A 22,326-nucleotide genomic window follows, 5' to 3' on the forward strand; every position below is an offset into this window, starting at 1 on the left:
TGTTTAGCACATCCGGTGCTAAACAGTTTGCACGACTTTGTGAATCAAGCTCATTGTGTTTACTAGTTGACACCTCCAGGACATTATTGTCAGTCTTCTCGGTGGGCAGTTTTTGTGTAGTAATGTGTAGTGGCTGCCGTACTTGTGCGCATGTTTGTGGAACTGCAGGTGATTGCAGTTTTTCATCCCCTACGGTCGGGCTGAAGTAGTTCAATGACAGTTAAGTGACCAAAAAAAAACTGATTCTGCACTGAGGCCTTATACAAGGGGGCAGTAGTGGATACTATATGCCAGTAGTGGGGATGAAAGATTATTGGGTTATGGTCGGTGCACTACTAGGACCAGCAGATCTGTCTCCAACAGCTAACATGTGCACTGGACACACAGGATTACAATATAACAATAGCAAGGAAAAGAAAAACAGCCCTCAGAAGGGTGAACTACTGTAGCACTAAGCACTGACTGCACCTGTCTGCAACTGCTACAGTGCACTGTGTGGACAAACTGAACAGCAATATCACAAGATCAAAACATAGCTTTTAGAAGGGCTCTAGGGTTATGTAGATGGTGAATTGGTACTGTAGCAGCAAGAAACACCACTGGGGACACAGCACACAGGCCTAACTAATGAGTTCCCTAATAGCAGTACAGCTCTGTCCCTCTATCCCTGTCTCTAGTCTCCTTCACAGCAGCCACAGTGTAAAATGGCTGCTGTGCTGGCTTTCTGTTATGTGAAAGGGGGGGGGGGGGGGGGGGGAGGTAGTCCAGGTGGGAGGGATAGCTGATTGGCTGCCATGTGTCTGCTGACTCTGGGGTAAGGGGTAAAGAAAAAGAAATTACTGGGTAACTGCAATTGTAGCAATTTAATGAACCATAGTGACGAGAAAACACAACGTTGTGGCCGATGGGCCTTTCTCAAGTGTTACAGAGTGAATTAAAAAGTTAGCTTATAAATGCATTAGAGCAAGTAAAACACACCCACTAAGGGGCGGGCACATACTTCAAGAACACAAAGCCAAAATTTACAGGGACAGCACAAAATGTAATCACATCATAAAAAACATTTTAAATTAAATTCATCATTTAGTCCTTTAGGGGCTAAGGTACTTAGCCTATCGATCCATCTGTGTTCACGTCTAAGAAGAGAAGTTTGTCCATCCAATCCCTCAGTAATGAAAACTTTCTCGAGTACACACACCAGCGCAGATCTCCAACTGTATGTCCGCATTCAAAGTAATGTTTTCCTACAGGGGAATCAAACTTTTTTTCAGGCTCATCATAATATTTTTTATATTATTGAATATTGCTACGATACTCATTAATTCTGACATGGATGGGTCTGGACGTTTGACCCACATAGCCCAACCCACAGGGGCATTTCAAAAAGTATACTACATTACAAGTGAGGCAGTTGAAGTTGCCGGTAATTTTAATTTTATTGTCCCTAGTAGGATGTCCAATGTGGTCTCCCTTAATAATATTGGAGCAATTTCGTCAGTTCATACATGGAAATGTCCCCATCTTTTTAGGTATAAATGTACTCTGTGAGGTGGCTCTCTTTTTTGTATCAGCTCTAACTAACATGTCCCGAAGGCTTTTGCCCTTTCTGTAAACCAAGTATGGAGGGGAGGGAAATACCTTGCATAGAACAGGGTCTGCCTCTATCAAAGACCAATTCTCAAAAACAACTTTTTTCACTAGATGTGCATGGTTGTCAAACGTTGAAATAAACAAAAACATCTTTGTTGTCCTGTCTCTTCACAACCTTTTGTCCTGCCTATCTAGTTCTGCAAACATCTGTGCTGTATTTTCAACCTCTTCTCATTTATAACCTCTTGCTGTAAAATTGTACTCGAGAAAGTTTTCAACTTCCCTTCTTAGACGTGAACACAGATGGATCGATAGGCCAAGTACCTTAACCCCTAAAGGACTAAATGATGAATTTAATTTAAAATGTTTTTTATGCTGTGATTACATTTTGTGCTGTCCCTGTAAATTTTGGCTTTCTGTTCTTGAAGTATGTGCCCGCCCCTTAGTGGGTGTGTTTTACTTGCTCTAATGCATTTATAAGCTAACTTTTTAATTCACTCTGTAACACTTGAGAAAGGCCCATCGGCCGAAACGTTGTGTTTTCTTGTCACTATGGTTCATTAAATTGTTACCATTGCAGTTATCCAGGTAGCGACCCAGTCATTTCTTTTTCTTTGCTGTGAATCTATACACCTAATTAGGATCTGGACTGGTTAACTCCCTGGTTTGTCAAAAATTGGCGGTTGAGCATCCAAGACTGTACTTTTCTTTCTCTGCAATGCTCCGTCTGCATTCAGAAAAATCCAAATGTCGGGACCGGAAGTGATGTCTCGAGTGCCTCCGATGTCCTTCCCTGCATTCCAGGGTCCTGCTGCTAGCTTACTGGATAAGAGGGGTAGCCGAGGACAAACTGATTGTGCAGACTGTGCACAGAGTTGGTGAACTGTGCAAATAAAGTGCACTTACTTGAAGAATTCTTGTTTTTTTAGCATATGAAAGGAACAATCTCCTGATCCAGGTTTTGGCCTAGTAGCCTTCATCAGGGGAAGAATTGTAATAAGATAATACAGCCATATATATATAAACATAACTCCTCCCATAAGTCCAATGAACTATTTAGAGTGCCAGCAACAATCAGTTGGATGGATATGGATAACATGGGGAAATGAAATGCATACATAGTGAACAATAGCATACCATAAGGTATATAAAAGGCAGATCAAAATGAAGAAGTTTAAAATCATAAAACATTGTATTGTCTATAAAATTATGTACTGTACATCCAAAACAACAAGTACATAGCTAGACAATGCAAATACAGTGGTGTGAAAAACTATTTGCCCCCTTCCTGATTTCTTATTCTTTTGCATGTTTGTCACACCTAAAATGTTTCTGCTCATCAAAAACCGTTAACTATTAGTCAAAGATAACATAATTGAACACAAAAATGCAGTTTTAAATGATGGTTTTTATTATTTAGTGGGAAAAAAACTCAAAACCTACATGGAGCTGTGTGAAAAAGAAATTGCCCCCTGAACCTAATAACTGGTTGGGCCACCCTTAGCAGCAATAACTGCAATCAAGCGTTTGCGATAACTTGCAACGAGCCTTTTACAGTGCTCTGGAGGAATTTTGGCCCACTCATCTTTGCAGAATTGTTGTAATTCAGCTTTATTTGAGGGTTTTCTAGCATGAACCACCTTTTTTAAGGTCATGCCACAACATCTCAATAGGATTCAGGTCAGGACTTTGACTAGGCCACTCCAAAGTCTTCATTTTGTTTTTCTCCAGCCATTCAGAGGTGGATTTGCTGGTGTGTTTTGGGTCATTGTCCTGCTGCAGCACCCAAGATCGCTTCAGCTTGAGTTGACGAACAGATGGCCAGACATTCTCCTTCAGGATTTTTTGGTAGACAGTAGAATTCATGGTTCCATCTATCACAGCAAGCCTCCCAGGTCCTGAAGCAGCAAAACAACCCCAGACCATCACACTACCACCACCATATTTTACTGTTGGTATGATGTTCTTTTGCTGAAATGCTGTGTTACTTCTACGCCAGATGTAACGGGACATGCACCTTCCAAAAAGTTCAACTTTTGTCTCGTCGGTCCACAAGGTATTTTCCCAAAAGTCTTGGCAATCATTGAGATGTTTTTTAGCAAAATTGAGACGAGCCTTAATGTTCTTTTTGCTTAAGTGGTTTGCGCCTTGGATATCTGCCATGCAGGCTGTTTTTGCCCAGTCTCTTTCTTATGGTGGAGTCGTGAACACTGACCTTAATTGAGGCAAGTGAGGCCTGCAGTTCTTTAGATGTTGTCCTGGGGTCTTTTGTGGCCTCTCGGATGAGTTTTCTCTGCACTCTTGGGGTAATTTTGGTCGGCCGGCCACTCCTGGGAAGGTTCATCACTGTTCCATGCTTTTGTGATTTGTGGATAATGGCTCTCACTGTGGTTCGCTGGAGTCCCAAAGCTTTAGAAATGGCTATATAACCTTTACCAGACTGATAGATCTCAATTACAGTACATTTGTTCTCATTTGTTCCTGAATTTCTTTGGATCTTGGCATGATGTCTAGCTTTTGAGGTGCTTTTGGTCTACTTCTCTGTGTTAGATAGCTCCTATTTAAGTGATTTCTTGATTGAAACAGGTGTGGCAGTAATCAGGCCTGGAAGTGACTACAGAAATTGAACTCAGGTGTGATAAACCACAGTTAAGTTATTTTTTAACAAGGGGGGCAATCACTTTTTCACACAGGGCCATGTAGATTTGGAGTTTTTTTTCTCACTAAATAATAAAAAACATCATTTAAAACTGCATTTTTGTGTTCAATTATGTTATCTTTGACTAATAGTTAGCGGTTTTTGATGAGCAGAAACATTTAAGTGTGACAAACATGCAAAAGAATAAGAAATCAGGAAGGGGGCAAATAGTTTTTCACACCACTGTATATCCAATAATAAAGTTTAAAAAGGAAATTAAGTCAATAATTAACCACTTGAGGACCACCCCCAGCCGATGGGCGGCGGCAAAGTCCGGGCCCAAACGACCGCAATACGTCCATCGGCGGGGGCGGCTGCGGGAGTGGCTATGCGGCGATCGCGTCATTCGTGACGCGATCAGCCGCCGGGGACTCGCTCCGCCCACCGCTCGTAGTAACCCGCCGGCCGTTCGGAAGCGCCGGCGGGTTACTAGCTCCCGGATCGCCGCTGCACATATGTATAATAGGCTTTGTAATGTATACAAAGCCTATTATACTGGCTGCCTCCTGCCCTGGTGGTCCCAGTGTCCGAGGGACCACCAGGGCAGGCTGCAGCCACCCTAGTCTGCACCAAGCACACTGATTTCCCCCCCCCCCCGCCCCAGATCGCCCACAGCACCCCTCAGACCCCCCCCTGCCCACCCCCCAGACCACTGTTTGCACCCAGTCACCCCCCTAATCACCCATCAATCACTCCCTGTCACTATCTGTCAACGCTATTTTTTTTTTATCCCCCCCCCCCCTGCCCACTGCCCCCTCCTGATCACCCCCCCACCCCTCAGATTCTCCCCAGACCCCCCCCCCCCCCGTGTACTATATGCATCTATCCCCCTGATCACCTGTCAATCACCTGTCAATCACCCGTCAATCACCCCCTGTCACTGCTACCCATCAATCAGCCCCTAACCTGCCCCTTGCGGGCAATCTGATCACCCCCCCCCACACCAATAGATCGCCCGCAGATCCGACATCAGATCACCTCCCAAATCCATTGTTTACATCTATTCTCTCCTCTAAACACCCACTAATTACCCATCAATCACCCATCAATCACCCCCTATCACCACCTGTCACTTTTACCTATCAGATCAGACCCTAATCTGCCCCTTGCGGGCACCCAATCACCCGCCCACACGCTCAGATTGCCCTCAGACCCCCCCTTATCAATTCGCCAGTGCAATATTTACATCTGTTATTCCCTGTAATAACCCACTGATCACCTGTCAATCACCTATCAATCACCCCCTGTCACTGCCACCCATCAATCACCCCCTGTCACTGCCACCCATCAATCAGCCCCTAACCTGCCCCTTGCGGGCAATCTGATCACCCACCCACACCAATAGATCGCCCGCAGATCCGACATCAGATCACCTCCCAAGTGCAGTGTATACATCTCTTCTCTCCTCTAAACACCCACTAATTACCCATCAATCACCCCCTATCACCACCTGTCACTGTTACCCATCAGATTAGACCCTAATCTGCCCCTTGCGGGCACCCAATCACCCGCCCACACGCTCAGATTGCCCTCAGACCCCCCCTTATCAATTCGCCAGTGCAATATTTACATCTGTTATTCCCTGTAATAACCCACTGATCACCTGTCAATCACCTATCAATCACCCCCTGTCACTGCCACCCATCAATCACCCCCTGTCACTGCCACCCATCAATCAGCCCCTAACCTGCCCCTTGCGGGCAATCTGATCACCCACCCACACCAATAGATCGCCCGCAGATCCGACATCAGATCACCTCCCAAGTGCAGTGTTTACATCTCTTCTCTCCTCTAAACACCCACTAATTACCCATCAATCACCCCCTATCACCACCTGTCACGGTTACCCATCAGATTAGACCCTAATCTGCCCCTTGCGGGCACCCAATCACCCGCCCACACCTCAGAACGTCCTCAGACCCCAGCCCTGATCACCTCGCTAGTGCATTGCTTGCATCTATTTCCCCCCTCTAATCACACCTTGAGACACCCATCAATCACCTCCTGTCACCCCCTAGCACACCTACCCATCAGATCAGGCCCTAATTTGCCCTGTGTGGGCTCCTGATCACTCGGCCAAACCCTCAGATCCCCCTCAGACCCCCTTCCGATCACCTCCCCAGTGCATTGATTGCATCTATTTTCCCCTCTAACCGCCCCCTGAGACACCCATCAATCACCTCCTGTCACCCCCCTAGCACTCCTATCCATCAGATCAGGCCCAAAACATCCTGTCATCTAAGAGGCCACCCTGCTTATGACCGGTTCCACAAAATTTGCCCCCTCATAGACCACCTGTCATCAAAATTTGCAGATGCTTATACCCCTGAACAGTCATTTTGAGAAATTTGGTTTCCAGACTACTCACAGTTTTGGGCCCGTAAAATGCCAGGGCAGTATAGGAACCCCACAAGTGACCCCATTTTAGAAAGAAGACACCCCAAGGTATTCTGTTAGGTGTATGATGAGTTCATAGAAGATTTTATTTTTTGTCAAAAGTTAGCGGAAATTGGATTTTTATTGTTTTTTTCACAAAGTGTCATTTTTCACTAACTTGTGTCAAAAAATAAAATCTTCTATGAACTCACCATACCCCTAACGGAATACCTTGGGGTGTCTTCTTTCTAAAATGGGGTCACTTGTGGGGTTCCTATACTGCCCTGGCATTTTAGGGGCCCTAAACCGTGAGGAGTAGTCTAGAAAACAAATGCCTAAAATTAACTTTGAATAGTACGTTGGGCCCCTTAGCGCACCTAGGCTGCAAAAAAGTGTCACACATGTGGTATCGCCATACTCAGGAGAAGTAGTATAATGTGTTTTGTGGTGTATTTTTACACATACCCATGCTGGGTGGGAGAAATCTCTCTGTAAATGGACAATTGTGTGTAAAAAAAATCAAAAATGTGTCATTTACAGAGATATTTCTCCCACCCAGCATGGTTATATGTAAAAATACACCACAAAACACATTATACTACTTCTTCTGAGTACGACGATACCACATGTGTGACACTTTTTTGCAGCCTAACTGTGCTAAGGGGCCCAAAGTCCAATGAGTACCTTTAGGATTTCACAGGTCATTTTGAGACATTTGGGTTCAAGACTACTCCTCACGGTTTAGGGCCCCTAAAATGCCAGGGCAGTATAGGAACCCCACAAGTGACCCCATTTTAGAAAGAAGACACCCAAGGTATTCTGTTAGGTGTATGATGAGTTCATAGAAGATTTTATTTTTTGTCACAAGTTAGCGGAAATTGATATGTATTGTTTTTTTTTTCACAAAGTGTCATTTTCCGCTAACTTGTGACAAAAAAAAAATCTTCTATGAACTCACCATACTCCTAACAGAATACCTTGGGGTGTCTTCTTTCTAAAATGGGGTCACTTGTGGGGTTCCTATACTGCCCTGGCATTTTAGGGGCCCTAAACCGTGAGCAGTAGTCTAGAATCCAAATGCCTCAAAATGACCTGTGAATAGGACGTTAGGCCCCTTAGTGCACCTAGGTTGCAAAAAAGTGTCACACATGTGGTATCGCCGTACTCAGAAGAAGTAGTATATTGTGTTTTGGGGTGTATTTTTACACATACCCATGCTGGGTGGGAGAAATCTCTCTGTAAATGGACAATTGTGTGTAAAAAAAATCAAACAATTGTCATTTACAGAGATATTTCTCCCACCCAGCATGGGTATGTGTAAAAATACACCCCAAAACACATTATACTACTTCTCCTGAGTACGGCGGTACCACATGTGTGGCACTTTTTTTGCACCCTAAGTGCGCTAAGAGGCCCAAAGTCCAATGAGTACCTTTAGGATTTCACAGGTCATTTTGCGACATTTGGTTTCAAGACTACTCCTCACGGTTTAGGGCCCCTAAAATGCCAGGGCAGTATAGGAACCCCACAAATGACCCCATTTTAGAAAGAAGACACCCCAAGGTATTCCGTTAGAAGTATGGTGAGTTCATAGAAGATTTTATTTTTTGTCACAAGTTAGCGGAAAATGACACTTTGTGAAAAAAAAAACAATTAAAATCAATTTCCGCTAACTTGTGACAAAAAAAAAAAATCTTCTATGAACTCACCATCCTCCTAACGGAATACCTTGGGGTGTCTTCTTTCTAAAATGGGGTAATTTGTGGGGTTCCTATACTGTCCTGGCATTTTAGGGGCCCTAAACCGTGAGGAGTAGTCTTGAAACGAAATTTCTCAAAATGACCTGTGAAATCCTAAAGGTACTCATTGAACTTTGGGCCCCTTAGCGCAGTTAGGGTGCAAAAAAGTGCCACACATGTGGTATCGCCGTACTCAGGAGAAGTAGTATAATGTGTTTTGGGGTGTATTTTTCCACATACCCATGCTGAGTGGGAGAAATATCTCTATAAATAGACAATTGTGTGTAAAAAAAATTAAACAACTGTCATTTACGGAGATATTTCTCCCACCCAGCATGGGTATGTGTAAAAATACACCCCAAAACACATTATACTACTTCTCCTGAGTACGGCAATACCACATGTGTGGCACTTTTTTGCAGCCTAACTGCGCTAAGGGGCCAAAAGTCCAATGAGCATCTTTAGGCTTTACAGGGGTGCTTACAATTAGGCACCCCCCAAAATGCCAGGACAGTGAACACACCCCACAAATGACCCCATTTTGGAAAGTAGACACTTCAAGGTATTCAGAGAGGAGCATAGTGAGTCTGTGGCAGATTTCATTTTTTTTTTGTCGCAAGTTAGAAGAAATGGAAACTTTTTTTTTTCTTTTTTTTGTCAGAAAGTGTCATTTTCCGCTAACTTGTGACAAAAAATAAAATCTTCTATGAACTCACCATGCCTCTCACTGAATACTTTGGGATGTCTTCTTTCCAAAATGGGGTCATTTGGGGGGTATTTGTACTATCCTGGAATTTTAGCCCCTCATGAAACCTGACAGGTGCGCAGAAAAGTCAGAGATGCTTGAAAATGGGAAAATTCACTTTTGGCACCATAGTTTGTAAACGCTATAACTTTTACCCAATCCAATAAATATACACTGAATGTTTTTTTTTTATCAAAGACATGTAGCAGAATAACTTTCGCGCTCAAATGTATAGGAAATTTTACTTTATTTGAAAAATGTCAGCACAGCAAGTTAAAAAAGTCATTTTTTTGCCAAAATTCATGTCTTTTTTGATGAATATAATAAAAAGTAAAACTCGCAGCAGCAATCAAATAGCAGCAAAAGAAAGCTGTATTAGTGACAAGAAAAGGAGGTAAAATTCCTTTAGGTGGTAGGTTGTATGACCGAGCAATAAACCGTGAAAGCTGCATTGGTCTGAATGGAGAAAAAGGCTCTGGTCCTTAAGGGGCGAAAAGACTGTGGTCCTCAAGTGGTTAAGAGGTGCAGGCCAATAGGGGCAAAAACGACAGAAACAGATAAATAGATACGTAAAATGTTTTGAAAATGCAAAGAAAAAATGTTTTTTAAACTCAGAAAAATGACATTTTAAAAACCATTTTTCTTTGTAATTTTAAAATCGATTTTCTCAAAAATCACAAGGTCTTTTTGAACAATTCTTTTTCTTTTTTTTGACTTGTACTCACTATTCTCCTTAACAAATGTAGGAGTTTTGGTTGCAATAGCATGTATGGGGGCTTTACTATTCACTGCCAAAGTCGGCACAAAATTACCCGTAAATTAATGCGTAGTTAAGAATGCTTACAGTTACATACAAAATTAATGACGCTTTTCCCCCAAATTTTGCATTACGATTACGATTGCGTAATTGCCAATAACGATGCATAATTACGCATAGGCATAATGTCTGCTCATCACTACCCATGAACCTCCTTTAAATGCATACTGTGTGCTTTGTTTTCTGGGTTTTTGATATTATAAACACAACGGGGGTTGTCCACAGACCTCAGGAATCACTCTGTTAATCTCGGGGAGTCACAGATCATCGTAGGAGGTCCATAAAGCCTCCAATCATAATCCAGTCCATACACAATCAATCGATTCCGGACTCAACCCTTGCACGAATAATCTTCAGAATTTATTGTAATAATGTATGCGGTTATACAGCAGACAAAAAAGCACAACGTTTTTTGTCTGCTGTCTCACTTGAGAAAGGGCATGTAGCCCGAAACGTTGTGCTTTTTTGTCTGCTGTATAACCGCATACATTATTACAATAAATTCTGAAGATTTTTCGTGCAAGGGTTGAGTCCGGAATCGATTGATTGTTTTTGATATTATAGACATGTTCTGAAAATCATTTCTCTGAAGTTCTACCTGCCCGGCCCACATACTGCAGGCCGCATGGGCAGATGATGAGATAAACTACACAGGTAGTAGGGCAGGTGAGGAATAATTTTATTTTAAATCTTTTCCATTCATGTGCGAAGTAAATGTGGTTACTTTCTTGCTCCCATATTCATATATTTTGCATAATTTCGTTTTTTTTTTACATGGGTAGAATCCTTTCAATTCACAAAAGAGTAACTTTTTAAAGGGACCCTGACCTCTAAAAACAAACGAAATTGGTACTTACCTGGGGCTGCAGCCCACCGTAGGTCGGGAGGTCCCCCGGCATGGTCCTGGCTCCTCCCCCGGTGTCTCCGCCGCATACCGCACCGGCGACACCCGGGTCGGGTGTCGGGCTCCCACTTCCTAAACCGGAACGCTCTTCGTCATCACGTCGGCCGCGGCGCATCATCACGCCGGCCGGCGTGACAGTACTGCGCATGCGTGATTAAACTGCGCATGCGCAGTACTGTCACGCCAGGCCGCCGTGATGACGCGCAGTGGCCGACGTGATGACAAAGAGTGTCCGGAAGAGACCGGGAGAGGATCCAGGATGACGCCGGGGGGACCTCCCGACCTACGGTGGGCTGCAGCCCCAGGTAAGTACCAATTTTGTTTATTTTTAGCGCTCGGAGTCCATTTAATGGAGTTACTTACAGTGGACCTTTAAAATGGGGGGGGGGGGGGTGTCTCCTGAAAATCAAGCGCAGTTTAGATGAAAGATGTGGGTCTATGATATGATCTTTTTTTTAAATGCACCAATTTTTGAGATGATGTTTTTAACTTTGTGACCATCTGTAGAAAACGTAGTTACAAGAAATAATTTTTCCTTGTCTGATTGTTGGTAATGACAATCTTTTTGAGTAATGTAATTTCTCGCCCCCTCCTCCCATACCTTTCCCCTTGATTGGTGTAAGTTGTGCGGATCATACCGCTTTGATATGAAGCGATCTTTGATCTTTTTTGATTGCTACCAATAATCTTCACTGCAGTTCCTTCTCACTCTACAGAACTGCCCCCTGGGGCGATGGTGACAACTGTTTGCGGCTATATAGGCATTATGATCTGTGTCTTTGAAGAAACATTTAGGAGTAAGTCACACTACAAGAGCTTTCTAAGTGCTTTGTGATTTTTAAAAGCTCTTGCTGATGTTATCCTGTGTGTGTTTACACTGGAGCGATGTGATTCTGTAAAAATCCCCCATAACATTGCATTAACAAGAGCTTTTAAAAGTTCTAGCTCAAAAAGCTTTTATAGTGTGAATCAGCCCTAAGTCTTCAAAAGACCCTCCTTTACAAAGACATTTAAATCTAAAAAGTTGGCTTCAGTGGTGCTATAAGACACGTCAAACTGCAGATTTCACTCGTTCGCATTTATATGCTGTATAAATGATTTTAAAGAAGGCACCTAACCCCTCCAGAGGAACAAACAGTCATTTAGAAACCTTTTTTGAATATAAGAGGTCCGTTCTTGTATTCCTCCAGTGATTCTTTCTCCCAAGCTACCATATACAGGTTGGCAATGCTCAGGGCATGTTTTGCCCCCATCGCCATTGTCAGGAATATATTGGGGTGCTGATGCTGTTAAGGATAATACAGTAATATATTTTCATTTTCCCATTTTTATATCTACTGTGTTATGTCAAAGGTGTAGATATGCCAGGCTAGATTCATGGACTGTTCATGTGATTGTGTGTGTGGGTCAATAGACCTACATTTGCATCTAAAGAGGACTTCAGTGAATAGAGCTGGGGTGTTAGCCTCCAGCAAGGACATTGGTTAATTAGACAATGGCAGAAGTGAAGGGTTTTGTTCCACCTTATCTTTGATCAGCTAGGAAATACTGTCAACAATGGGGTTGTCACCTGTAACTTGGATTAAGGAAGTCTTTTGTTGTGTGTGTGCTATAGTACACTTTTCACATGTGGATGTGAGATCTCTGGAAATCAAATTATGACTGAGGATGTAATTAAATCTAGTTCCCCCGTCCAAACAGGCTTACAGCATCAAGGCAAATATTCCATTATAAAAACCAGGGGACAGATACCTCAAATCAGTCTACTCCTGACGGTAGCTGGAACCGGACTCCCGATCTAAGCTAAGTTGGCTCCTGATCCAATCAGAACGGTGTCCGTCCACAGAACCCAAGTCCAAGATTTGTCTATCTTGATCCCTGTTTGGTAAGCAAATCGCGTGTGTGTATTTTTGTTAACTTTTATCTTGTAACTTTTTTACTTTGTTTTTTGTAATCTTTTGTATATATAATTTTCTGCATTGTTCTATTTTTTGTATGGAATCTTAAATCGTTATTTAATAATCTTGACTTCTGCGGTACTAAACTAACACTCATAGCCTAGAGGAGATTGAAGTGCAACTGTGTATAAGTCCATGCCTAATTGTATGCTTGAGCAACACTACCATATGAAATTGTAATTGCATTTTGTGTATGGGGCACTTCTGCGCTCAACAGCCGAGTGGGAAGTCTAACAGTATCGTTCGGAACGACTGTTGGTGGGTTTGCTCTAATACAGTGTAAGATTGCAACTGTGTGTGTGTGCGTGGCGTTCTCGTATTCGGCCTAAGTGCAAAGCTGACCCAAATACGAAGCGCAGGTTGCGTATTGAGCACTCGACAGCTGAGTGAACGTGTCTAGCAAAACGACTAGTGGTGGCAGTGGGAAGTGTTTGAGGGGTCCCAGCCTTGTTTGTAGCTTAAATAAGGCTGTTCCCCGCTTAATCTGGTCAAACCCGCAGTCGGGAACCGTATACGCAGGCGTGCCGCGGGCCAGTTCCTGACAGCCATGCCCCTTTCTTGACTGTAGAACTTGTAATCAAAAGAGAAATCATTTACCGTATTTTCTTGTAAAATTCAAGGAGTCTTGTAAGGAAGGATATGTGTTCTTCCTGTAGATCTCCTGCATCTTCAAGAACTTTCCTCATGGTGTTGGCTGATTTGTCCTGTGGTATACACGTATAGAAAGATTTTACATCCACCGTGCAAATGAAGAATGTGCTCGGGGTTTCTTTCAATATATAATTTACCTTTTCATTACTAAACATTACATGTAGGGTATCTTTCAAATACAAACAAGTCGATGTTATTGAAGGTTGTAAGAAATAATCTAGGTACAGTATTCCCCCACTTGGTAGGTCACCAAATGGATACCGGACACTATAGGCCTGACGGGCGGGGTTTCCTGGTTTTTATGTAGTTTTGGAAGGACTTATATGACTGGCCTCATAGGATTAAGTGCTGCACAAAAGAAAGGGATGTGTGCTGCCTCTGACCAGTCAACTCCTGACTTAAATATTGGCTGCCTCAAGTGAACTGACTGATTAAAATGGCAAAGCATTTGCGTGTTGCATTTGCCCACCAGAATATGCAGGATATAAACTAACCACCTGCTCTTCCTGCAGGAGTTGGCCCATGTAATATTTTGCATCTCAACAGGGGTGCCGCGTGTAGGCCTCCTTGTACCCCCAAGAAATGAAGGACAATGCAGACACCCTCACAAGGCAACCATTGCCCGGGAGCAGTGCCTGTTTTTAATTTTGGGAGGTGGGTGTGGGCGGCTCTTCCCGGCGCTGTTACATAAATATCAAGGGACAAGGGGGGCATATGCACCAGAATTAACAAACGTCTTAAATGTAAAAAATTGCAAAACTTTATTAATCAATACAAAAAAGGTGAAAATTACATTAAAAGACACAGGCAGGTTTAAGTGGAGTGCACACTCAACCACTCACACGCAGCATCCCACACATACACCTAAGATCACCTAATGTGACCAGGGATCCCAGGGCATATAATAAAGTTCACTGTAGAAGAATTGATAGTCAGCAGAGCAAAGCGTGAGCAACACACTTGAGCCAGGACGTCAGTGATAAGCAGCCAAATATGTCCAAAGCACAACAGGAGCAAGCAGAGAGCAGCGGACTAAAGCAGTTCACAGGCTCACAGCAAGTGGCATCAGTTAATGTGAGAATTGCTGATAGGCCATACTGTACCAGGTCCAGACGTAGCATCAGGAAGTATTGCAAGTCAGATATGTGTTGGTAAGGTCTCTCAAACCCACTGCCGGAGCTCATGGCGGGAGAGTGATCGATGCGTGCTGCCAATCCACAGTCAGCATTGATCCTCACAGGCAGCTGAACAAACAGCTAAGACAGTAATGGCCGCAGGCAGTCTCATCCATGTAGCTGTGTGATGGCTGGCTGGTAATGTTCCGGTCACAGGAAACTCTCGGGGGGAGCGGGGAGCGGACTCCACATCCGGCGCTGTGTCAGATCAGAAGCACGCCAGCAGCCCTAGCCCTGACATGTTTCACCGGGTCTACCGGCTTTTTCGAAGGGAGGCTTGGTGGCCACGCGGGGTGGGGGGGCGCCTGCACCTCCCAGCCTGCCCCACCGGGGTGCTGTTGTGTGGGTTCTGAGCAGTGAGAGGGCTTGAAGCCCCGCAGCCCCCCGGTTGTATGGGGGCATTTGGGAGCCTCCCCATGGCGCTCCTGGATAGTGCTCATGTAGCATGAACTAATCCCCGCAGGGGCAACCGCTTTGCGGTATTAGTTTTAGACCCTGCATATTTTTGCATGCGAAAGCAAATGCATATTTGCATGAGCAATGTCTCGTGATTAGCCAATTAGGCCAAATTTGCAAAGCCATATTTGTCAGGTTCATCTTGGTGTTTGATGCACACATAAAATTCTCTGTTGTAGTGCTCCTAGGATTAAAGATGGTCAGAAATGCCAATTTCCGCTTTTGTGGAAAATCCGCTTTCCAGGGGCGTCGCTAGCCCTGTTTTGGGGGGACATGTGCCCCCAATCTTTCCTGGGGTGCCACGGATCTCGGCCGCCGCTCACCCCCTCTGTTACCCCCTCTCCCTCCAGCCGCCGCCGCCGCGTCACTCAGACCTCAGGATCAGGCTGGCACTCACTCACTGCCTAAAGGGGCTCCCTGTCACTCACTCACTAGCTAAAGGGGCTCCCTGTCACTCACTCACTAGCTAAAGGGGCTCCCTGTCACTCACTCACTCCCTAAAGGGGCTCCCTGTCACTCACTCACTCCCTAAAGGGCACTCCCTAAAAGGGCTCCCTGTCACTCACTCACTCCCTAAAGGGGCTCCCTGGCACTCACTCACTCCCTAAAGGGGCTCCCTGTCACTCACTCACTCCCTAAAGGGGCTCCCTGTCACTCACTCACTCCCTAAAGGGGCTCCCTGGCACTCACTCACTATCTAAAGGGTCTCCCTGTCACTCACTCACTCCCTAAAGGGGCTCCCTGTCACTCACTCACTCCCTAAAGGGGCTCCCTGGCACTCGCTCACTCCCTAAAGGGGCTCCCTGGCACTCACTCACTGCCTAAAGGGGCTCCCTGGCACTCATTCACTGCCTAAAGGGGCTCCCTGTCACTCACTCACTAGCTAAAGGGGCTCCCTGGCACTCACTCACTCCCTATAGGGGCTCCCTGGCACTCACTCACTGCCTGAAGGGGCTCCCTGGCACTCACTCACTACCTAAAGGGCCTCCCTGGCACTCACTCACTACCTAAAGGGCCTCCCTGGCACTCACTCACTGCCTAAAGGGGCTCCCTGGCACTCACTCACTGCCTGAAGGGGCTCCCTGGCACTCACTCACTGCCTGAAGGGGCTCCCTGGCACTCACTCACTGCCTAAAGGGGCTCCCTGGCACTCACTCACTGCCTGAAGGGGCTCCCTGGCACTCACTCACTGCCTGAAGGGGCTCCCTGGCACTCACTCACTGCCTGAAGGGGCTCCCTGGCACTCACTCACTGCCTGAAGGGGCTCCCTGGCACTCACTCACTGCCTGAAGGGGCTCCCTGGCACTCACTCACTGCCTGAAGGGGCTCCCTGGCACTCACTCACTGCCTGAAGGGGCTCCCTGGCACTCACTCACTACCTAAAGGGGCTCCCTGGCACTCACTCACTACCTAAAGGGGCTCCCTGTCACTCACTCACTCCCTAAAGGGGCTCCCTGGCACTCGCTCACTCCCTAAAGGGGCTCCCTGGCACTCACTCACTGCCTAAAGGGGCTCTCTGGCACTCACTCACTCCCTAAAGGGGCTCCCTTGCACTCATTCACTGCCTAAAGGGGCTCCCTGTCACTTACTCACTGCCTAAAGGGCTCCCTGTCACTCACTCGCTGCCTGAAGGGGCTCCCTGGCACTCACTCACTACCTAAAGGGCCTCCCTGGCACTCACTCACTACCTAAAGGGCCTCCCTGGCACTCACTCACTACCTAAAGGGCCTCTCTGGCACTCACTCACTGCCTAAAGGGGCTCACTGGCACTCACTCACTGCCTGAAGGGGCTCCCTGGCACTCACTCACTGCCTAAAGGGGCTCCCTGGCACTCACTCACTGCCTGAAGGGGCTCCCTGACACTCACTCACTGCCTGAAGGGGCTCCCTGGCACTCACTCACTGCCTGAAGGGGCTCCCTGGCACTCACTCACTACCTAAAGGGGCTCTCTGGCACTCACTCACTACCTAAAGGGGCTCCCTGTCACTCACTATCGGGGTCCCTGTCACTCACTACCTAACTGGAGGCGCCTGTCACTCACTAGCTAACCTGGGGGTCCCTGTCACTCACTACCTAACTTGAGGGGCTACCATATTAAGGGGGCATGCTGCCTATTTATGTGAAATGCTGTCTATTTATGTGCCTCATGACTGCTGAATTTGTCTTGTTGGGAGCCTTATGATTTGTTGGGGGCCTCAAGATTGCTGAATTTGTCTTGTTGGGGGCCTAATGATTTGTTGGGGGCCTCATGATTGCTGAATTTGTCTTGTTGGGGGCCTCATGATTTGTTGGAGGCCTCATGATTGCTGAATTTGTCTTGTTGGGGGCCTCATGATTTGTTGGGGGCCTCATGATTGCTGAATTTGTCTTGTTGGAGGCCTCATGATTGCTGAATTTGTCTTGTTGGGGGCCTTATGATTTGTTGGGGGCCTCATGATTGCTGAATTTGTCTTGTTGGGGGCCTCATGATTTGTTGGGGGCCTCATGATTGCTGAATTTGTCTTGTTGGGGGTCACATGATTGCTAACTGCGAGACTATGGGAAAAGCTGAATCCTTATCATATGAGACAATAGCATTAAACCTACTTTTTTAGCTTTTTAAAACAGAAAATAAAACTGGGAGGTTCTAAAAAATTGAATACATTTTTCAGGAGTAGGATGGATGAAATTGTTTATCTTCACAGTTTATTTTCAACTTGGATTTTCCATAATGTTCATGTATGAGTTAAAACGTTTGTACAGTATTTAGTTTAAATTGCTGTTGCCACTTTGCTATAGATAAGTGACTTTTGGGTTGCAGTTTGGGCACTCGGCCTCCAAAAGTTTCGCCACCACTGTCATAATCTAATGTCCCACCATTGCTAGGTTCATGTAAATTTGTCTCTACCCGTTACCACACCTATATTCTGGTCCATGGCTCACCCATTTTTTGGTGCGGCGCGATAAGCACGCCGCACAACGTGATCCTCATATTTTTGGCACGCTAGCTGCAGTGTGCTGAATTCTGCTGCCTACAGTATGTACAGTATACGCTGTTCTCTAGTGCCTGCACTGTGTGCTGATTTACCTCCAGTGTGTACAGTGTAAGGTGTTACTCTGTGCCTTTACTGATTGTAAACCAGCTATATTGTATGCTGATCCCTGCTACTTTCAGTATGTACAGTATTAGCTGTAAAGCCTGGTACACACATACAATTTTGATTAGCCAAGTTTAGCTCTGTTCATAAAATTCATTGTCTGTTGGCCCACTTACTGCACGGGGGTGGTAAAATTGGGGGTCAGTGATTGACCAATCAAAATTGTATGTGCGTATACATCTTTGATCTATGCCTATACTGATTGTAAATTATCCAAATAAAGGACAGGGGGCTCCATCCAATATTTCGATGGGCAGGCCCGTTATCTGTAGCTTACACCGCTGCTAAGTTCATGTACATTTGGCCCCACCCATGGCCACGCCCACTCACCTCATGGCCACACCCATTTTTGCCGCGGCGCGCGCCACATATACCTCCCCGCCTGGTGCCCACAGGTGCCCCCGATCTCCAAGGACTCTAGAAACGCCCCTGCCGCTTTCTGCCATTGCCGATTACCGTTCCACTTTCAGCTATCGATTTCCACATTCCGATGCGGATTTTCTCTGAAATTTCTACCAATTTTAACATCAAGTTTCTCAAAAAGTACAAGGTCTTTTGAAAGATTTTTCCTCTTGTTACCACTCTTCTGCTTAACATACCCTGAAAATTTGGTGTTTCTAGCACCTACGGTAGCTTTGCTATTAACCGCTAAAGTCGGCGGCTGTAGACTGTAATGTAAAATGCAGAATATCCGCATTACCGCTATGCGGTATGACGTCGACTTTAGAGGTTAATAGCAAAGCCCCGTAGGTTCTAGAAACACCAAATTTTCAGGGTATGTTAAAGAGACACTGTAACATCAAAAAGTTCCCCTGGGGGGGTACTCACCTCGGGAGGGGGAAGCCTCAGGGTCCCAATGAGGCTTCCCACACCGTCCTCTGTCCCATGGGGGTCTCGCTGCAGCCCTCCGAACAGCGGCCCGACAGATCCGACAGCTTGTTCACTATTTACCTTTCCCGGCTCCAGCGGGTGTGCTGTTGCGGCTTTCGGCTCCGAAATAGATGGAAATACCCGATCTCAGTCGGGTCCGCTCTACTGCGCAGGCGCCGGAGACTTGCGCCTGCGCAGTAGAACAGACCCGACGGCGATCGGGTATTTCCGCCTATTTCTGAGCCGAAAGCCGCCACAGCTCCTGCGCAGAAGCCGGGAAGGTAAATATTTACATCACCGCTGTTCGGAGGGTTGCAGCGAAACCCCCGTGGGACAGAGGACGGCGTGGGAAGCCTCATTAGGATCCCGGGGCTTCCCCCTCCCGAGGTGAGTACCCCCCAGGGGACCTTTTTGATGTTACAGGTTTTGTTTAAGCAGAAGAGTGGGAACGAGAGGAAAAAATCTTTCAAAAATCCCTTGTACTTTTTGAGAAAATTGATGTTAAATTCGGCGGACATTTCCACGATCGGTGGAATCCGATTGAGCATCCCTACCTAGGATACCGAATATTCGAATAGTCAAATTCTTTGTGATTCAGGATCCCTATTTAAGGATCTTTACATAGTATGGTTTCCAATTCCTCTCTGCATGTTGCAGAAGGACTACAGGGAAGTAGCAAGTCTTCTCTTCACATCCAGTTCTTCTGAGTCACACTTTCCACTGGAAAACAAAAGTTTGCTTTCTTAAAACAGAAACTTTTGTTTTCCATAGCATTTTAGTAAGGGGGCTTTTAGGACCATTGTAGCCCCTCACACACTCCAATGAGTTCTGGTTCACAATGAGCTTGCTGGTTAGTCTGTAACACTTCCATAGTCACAGAGGCCAGGAAGCATTTCACCATCTGCGGAACAGATGTTCACACATTTTCTGAGTTTCCCTTCAAATTCCTTTTGTGATCTTTTTAGATTTCTGTACTTTTAATGACCCTCTCCAATGTATAAGTGACCTCTTGGTTTTATTGAAGAATTGTATTTATTTACAGTAGAGACATGACTGGTTAAGTGATGGGAGGGGGGGGGGGGGGAGGGCTTCTGCGGATACTAGTGTCGATGTTAAATTTCACTTAATTTGCTATGAAAATTCTCAAGTACAATATTACCGTAAATTGTAATTTGAAATTTCCAGCAAAATCGTAATTTATTTTGCACGTAACCATAATTACAGTATATTCTGGCGTAGAAGACTACTTTTTAACCCTTGAAAATCTTCTGAAAAGTCAGGGGTCGTTTTATACGCCGGCTGTCATGCCCTATCCTGTTACCGCCTCTCAGCTCTCGCTGCTGAGGACTGTAGTGAAGCGGTCAAAGTGCACAAGTGCAAGATCTGAGAGGCAGAGAAGGAGGTAAATGGGATACAAGGGCGGGGCTAGGCGGGTGAAAGGGGTGTGTTTTATGGGCACATCGCAATCTATTCCTCCACACCGCTCTGATAAACAGGTAGACAAGGAGAGCTGACCAATCCAATTAGGGAGAGGGAGAGTTGACCAATCCAACCAGTCAGTCGCCTATATACTAAGTACCGCATACCCATAGTACCAGTACATGATTATTTTATTTTTTAATTTGGTGTGCATTGGAAGAGGGGTAGTCATACGGCGAGTATATCCCAAACTCTATATTTTAAGTGAAAAAGTTGGGGGGTCGTCTTATACGCCGGAATATAAGGTACTAATTGCTGTCTGCAACCTAGTTACACTACACGCATTCCTCTAACCAGTAATTGTGTCGGGCAACTGTTTACTTGTCCAGCAGGTTTAACTAGGCGAAATGGACATCTGATGCATGGGAGAGGATTTTATCTACACTCTGTTACACTTTATGATGTTTTTAAAGGCCTCATGTCACGACCCTTGAACTCTACAGTAATTGCTTGCCTTTGAAGAAGTGGTTCTGGTATAGACTGCGAAACGTGCACCAGGCCAATCACTGCAGATCGACGTGACATATGAATTTTTAACAATGATCTCATATTTGTTTATTACTCCATGACTGTAATTAAAAGTTACATTTTATAATCACTGTATTATTGAGCAAGGACCTGAAAACTCTAATTTTCTTGTATTTCTTTTCATATCTATTGCCATAATTTTGATAATGAAAATGCAAAATTTTATTTTTTTTAATTTGTTTTCGGAACATGTGAAAAACAATTTTTCAAAAAGACCCTGTAGTACCCTCCCCCCCCCCCCCCCCCCACACACACACACACACACACACTATTCCCCCTAACCATTCTGGTTTGCGCCAAAGTTTTTTTCAAAATTCACTAAAAAAATTTGTGATGTGCTGAAATCACCTCTGGAGTCAGAAGTATAATGCAGAATACTCCATATGATGGGCACCATGGTGCGGATCGTATGGAGTATTTTGCAATTTCACATAAGTATTGTAATTATGTGTAATCCTTGGTGTGGTTTGCCTTCTTAAAACAGACGGTACTTGTGATCATTCAGATTTAGGTTTGTAACTGTGGCTGGTTACCCGCAATGTACACTGCTGAATATGCAAATGATATCTTTATGTCCCTGAAGCCAGGCTTACATCCAGAGCCGCTGGTGTATAGCAAGCCTGTAGCTTATACATTTTACAAAGCCACATCAACATGTAGACAGCCACAGGGCGTCATGTGATATGCCCTCAGGACCGTGGCATAGCTAAGAAGCTGTGGGCCCCGGTGCAAGTTATGCATTGGGGCCCCCCAAGCTCTCTATACATAACAATTGGCGTGGTGCACCAAAACCAATCAAGGACAACCACAGTGTCAGAGGTGCAAGAACGGGATGGTAAACAGTGTATTAATGATCACTGCTATTCTAATCATCTATAGAAGTGAATATTATCAGCATAGGACCAATGAAGAGCTAATACTGTGGTTGAGGGTGGGCCCCTGTAGCCCAAGGGCCCCAATGCGGTGGCTACCTCTGCACCCCCTATTGCTACGCCCCTGCCTCTGGACATGCCAGCGTATTACATGCTGGCAGCCAGCGTGTACACATCCTGATGGCATGTCATGTGACACCCTGTGGCCATGGCGACGCCACTGGAATTAATCAGCGATCAAATGAGTTTTAACCCACTCTTATCACCTGCTGGTGACTTGTAGGGCCGGAGGGAAGAGGGAAAGTACTTTAGGAATGTGGCCCCGGCTGCT

This window comes from Hyperolius riggenbachi, chromosome 6 (genome assembly GCF_040937935.1).
Source record: "Hyperolius riggenbachi isolate aHypRig1 chromosome 6, aHypRig1.pri, whole genome shotgun sequence".
Lineage (NCBI taxonomy): Eukaryota > Metazoa > Chordata > Amphibia > Anura > Hyperoliidae > Hyperolius > Hyperolius riggenbachi.